The following is a 5,071-nucleotide window of genomic DNA, read 5'->3' as shown; positions in this document are numbered from 1 at the left end:
TGGCAAAAAAAAATGAGGAAGCGGCGAAAGCGGAAAAAATATTGTGTTCGATAATCAAACCGAAAATGTGCACAGCTTGAGCCAGAACAAGGCAAACAATGCGAGAGGAAAAGGGGCAGAAAAACCTGGAAAAAAAAGGGAAAGAATGAAAAGAAGAGCGAAAGGGCGAGCGGCAGAGGACTTTTAAACAGCAGGATATGCGTACAATTTTTGGCAATTTGCCACCCGCCGCCGCACGCGTCGCTGCCGCCATAGAACGGCGCTGGCCTGGCCAGGCCAGGCCCATAATTAAATTACACACAACAAACACACGCGCGCACACACACGCACGCATTCAGCAAATGTGCCTGTGTGTGTGTGTGTGTGTGCTTCCGAGCGCCTGCTGACTTGCTTTTCTTTTGTGCGCCCTATTCTTAATTTCAAGGCCTGTGTATGTGTCCCATACCCCTTCCACAGCACCTCCCCCACACTCCAGCACATCCGGCAGCAGCGAATTGACGGCGACGAGGCGAAAACTTGCTTATGAATTCGTTTTTGCCTGGACTTCGTGTTTATGTGTGCGTGCGTGTGTGTGTGTGTGTGTGTGTGTAAATGTAAAATATGTAATCACCAAAATGTTGTTTTTGTAATTTAAGTAATTACGTTTTTATTTACAGCACATGTGTGTGTGTGTGTGGGTGTGTATGTGTATGTGTGTGAGACTTGAACATAACGAATTCCCAAGTGCATTTGCAGCCTGAAGTCTTCGGTTTAACCTACATACAGTATGTCAATAAAGTGTTTTTACTAACGAAAAAAAAAAAATGATTTTTTGGATTCATATTTTTTATACCCTGAACCCATTAAAAATGGGTATAAGGGTATATTGTATTTGTCCGAAATCCAAATGTATGTAACAGGCAGAAGGAAGCATCTCCGATCCCATAAAGTATATATATTCTTGATCAGCATCAATAGCCGAGTCAATCTAGCCATGTCCGTCTGTCTGTCCGTCCGTCCGTCCGTCCGTCCGTCCGTATGTATGAACGCAAGGATCTCAGAACCTATAAGAGCTAGAGACTTAAAATTATAGATTTAGATGCTCCTAGTTCCCGCGCAGATCGAGTTTGTTTCCGATAATCGATAACTTACTCAGTTACCAAGCAATCGATAAAAATCGATATCGATATCCTGTTTTTTGGGCAGTTTTGGTAAATAATAAGAGCTAGGGTCACCAAACTTGACATATAGCTTCTAAAATAGAATATATTTATGCATTTGATGTTGGAAGAAGAGGGTTCAGGGTAAACCCTAGTTGGGAACTTCCGACTAGAACCTCTTACTTGTTTTTTTTTTTATTTATAGTTGATTACGGTTCTTTATTTTTCCTACAAATTAACGGCATACTTACTGGCGTTGCCTCTAGCCTATCTTCCTTATTGGCCCTCTTCAATTTGTTGTATATATCCTTCGTTTCGATAAATGAAACATATCAGACAGTTCCGAGACTTGGCGTCCCATCTGATGGTTATAATACAATTTTCACTGAATTGAATCCAAATGTTACAAATTGCAATAGAAAATGACTAGAAAAGCCGAAGTCATAAGCGAAGCCAAAATGCATGGTCTCAATTCTAACGATATCGCCGCAAAGAGAACCTCAAAAGAATTTACCTTTGCTGTAAAAACACTTTATTGACAGCAAAAGATTTGAATGTTTTTAATTCTATAAAATCTCTAAATAATTTAATTAAATCATTTTTATGCTTTTAAGTTCTACGAAAAATAAAGAATCGAAATGCATTGGAAACGAAAAACAAAACTCACGCTTAGGTACACCTAAGCCAAAAAAAAATATATTTTTCGCTAGTAAAAACATTTATTGGCATACTGTACATATTCATGTGCATGTGATTTCTTGTTAGTGAATAAAAAGGGGCTACGCACATTTATCGCTAACTAGTCATTGGCAAAATTTAATTTTGCTTAAAATCACAAAATACCAATGAAAGCGGGTCTAAAGAGAATTTGATTTATATAATATGGAAAATTTATTTAAAATTATCAGAAAATTTATTACCAAAAAGTAAAGTCCAGGAATTATTTAACAAGCAAAGCATGCAATGCCTTGCCTCAAGGTTCGATTTGGGTGCGAACCTTATTTTCTTTCAATCTAAAGAATCAAATGGTCAGTCAAAAAGAATATGGTTGTGTTTAGGTTTAAATGTTCTTCAACCAAAATATTCGACTCATGGGTTCAGACTATGTTTGAGGTGTCGCGCTTTAAAAATTTGACATTTGTCAGAGTTGAATATCACAAATCACTCGACCTCGCATAACAACAGCTGGAACCGATCTGGCGTCGTGGGTCGAGCGAGTTAATCGTATTTGAAGCGCACCCCGATATGAATTTGTGACCTTGAATAGAAACTCCGAGAGAGTCGTCGTGGTCGTGGTCGTCGCCGGCGCTGGCCGGGACTCAGATTACGAATGCGTCGCGCGTGACTTCCAGTTAAGACCTAATTATGTCAGTTACTCATACGAGATTTTGCCGGGCAGGGGCAGGGACAACCAGGAACTAAGCCTATGGAGAGGTGGACCCAAAGGATAAAAGTGAGAGCGATGCGTGCCGGGCACGTTCGCAGCCAGGCAGCCAGGCAGCGTCAGCCAGTCAGCAGGGGTTGATGCGATGATGATGTTGATGACGCAAATTCAGAAAGATTTGCAACACACGCACACTCGCACACACGTAAATGAAAGGTGCTGCAACCACAACCGCACGTTGTCCTTTGCTGCGCCTGCTTTCAATTGTGGCCCACCCCCTTTGGAGGGTTGTTCGCCTGCCGCCCATTCATGCAGCCGTCGCGGCATTCATTACAGATTTTTCAGCTATTTTAACGATGCGATTTCTGCAACGCACTTCGCTTTGCAGAACAACCCCCAATAGTTGGTCTGTCACTCTGGCAGTCTGCCAGTCAGTCAGTGAGTCATTGGAAAAGCAGAGGCAGCCCACTCACCCAGTTACGAGTGTTACGAGTCCTTCATGCGGCGTCCTTTGGCCCTTTTGTCCTTTGCAAGCGCGCCTAGCAACAATCGCCCCATGGCATAGGTAAAATAATTTCGTCCTTTTCGGCTGGCATCTGGCATTCGTGGTGAATGCACCCCCGTTTTGTGATAGAATAATATCAACAGCAACCCCCGAAAGCGCTGCGAACTGCGCACTCGGCGAGTGGTGCAGCTTTATGGAAAATTCCATTCGATTCTATACTAAAAAAAATGATTCTTTAATATCTGTGTTTCACATAAAATATACTCTTGATTAAGATTCATTCATTCAACTGGGTGGATTTATATGTGGATCAGCTAGAAATCAATTTCAATGGAATCTAAAAAAAATAAATGCCGCGGAATACCCTTACAGACGCAGAGACTTCCATACTGAGCCACACTAGATTATTCCTATTCGAGCTTTATAATCTAGTACTCCGGCTCATATATTATATTAAGAGTGTAGTTAGAACCGGACCAGATATAATGAAAAACAAGCGAGTTTTGTATTAGTCTGATCCAACCGATTTCAGCATATGTGCTATCTGAAATAGAAAGGCGAATCTGCTCGGATGTTCATACTGATCAAGAATCCATATAGTTATGGCTATCGGAAACGACTTCTTCCATGCGCAGCACAGTTTCACATTTCGTGATATTTCTAAAAATATACACCTGAACACGGAATTTTGACCGATAAAGTCCATGACATAAATGATATAGTCATCCGATTCTGTTAAGTTCTGAATGTGTCCTGCCTGCTGGAAAGAGACGAACGTATGCCAAGTTTAATTTAGTAAAGATTTCATGATGGATTATTCGGCCTGGCAACAGACCGACAGTCGGCTCCGGCTGGTAAGGAAATAGATGATTCGTGGCATCGCAGTTGCCCCTCTTCACATTTGGTGACAAAATTAAAATACAAATGCACAATAATCCTGTTCCCAAGTAACTTCTGCTCTACACATGCATGTGTATCAGATTTTGTAACTACGCGTTTGTCATGTCGCCTGCTGCTCCTGCGAGTCTTACCAAAGACAATTGTTCCCCTAGGAGCTTTACGCAGCTCCTAGATGCCCCGGTCCGTGCAATGTTGCTTTTAAGTACACATCTTTATAGTCTACGGACTGATTATAAAATGCTGTTCCTCCGGCTGCTGGCGTGGAACCACTCAACTCGCAGACTCGTCTCGTTTTTCATAATCATCTTAATAATTTCACAACTCATGTCTTTATTACATTTTTCTTCGTTTCACCCTCTCTCTCTCGCTCTCTCTCTCTCTCTCACTCTGCTTGCTCTGTTCATCCTGCAGCATTATAATTTGCTTCACTCTCCATGGAATTTTTTAATTTAGACAGAGCAAAGTATCTCATACATTACGGCACACAGCATCTGAAATGTATCTCATGCGTGGGCGGTGCATGATGTCGTCCCCCTGCCCAGGCACATTTCCATTTCCATACTCGCCTTGCCGTCTCAACGTCTTACCTTGCCCCTTTCTGCTGCTGGGTGCGTAGGAGATTGGGCGTGGCATCAACGGGTGCGGGGCACCGTTTCGGATCCCGGAGTCGGGTCTCGGGCATGGCGCTTGGCGCTGCCGCATTTCATCAAAGATTTTCACATTTCCTTTGGGGCGGCGGATTTGCGTGTTCTTGTCTCTTGGCTTGTAATTTAATCTCAGCGCTTTTCATTTCAGGCATTTTGATGAAAAATATGACGCCAAATCTGTATTAAACCAGGCAGTGCGCCTGCCGAATGCTCTCTGTTAAATGCGAACCGCTCCCAACGGATAGCCCGAATCGGTTAATGGGTTACAGCCCAACCATCCATCATCATCCTGGCCACTCAATCAAGCGCAAGGCTCAAACAGAGCTAAGTGCCGGCCATATGTGCGCAACTAGAGAGCTGCCCATGTTGAGGCAGGAAATCACACGGTTAAATAGAAATAAAATATTGTTACCTGCCCTTGCAGGTAGTATCGGAATTTTAGGCGATTTCTTTTACAAATCATAAAAAACTACCTTGCTTAATAAGCAGCCCCCAC

The sequence above is a fragment of the Drosophila virilis genome, chromosome 3 (assembly GCF_030788295.1).
Source record: "Drosophila virilis strain 15010-1051.87 chromosome 3, Dvir_AGI_RSII-ME, whole genome shotgun sequence".
NCBI classification, from domain to species: domain Eukaryota; kingdom Metazoa; phylum Arthropoda; class Insecta; order Diptera; family Drosophilidae; genus Drosophila; species Drosophila virilis.
The sequence above is the reverse complement of the archived record's forward strand: the minus strand, read 5'-3'. Positions refer to the sequence as shown.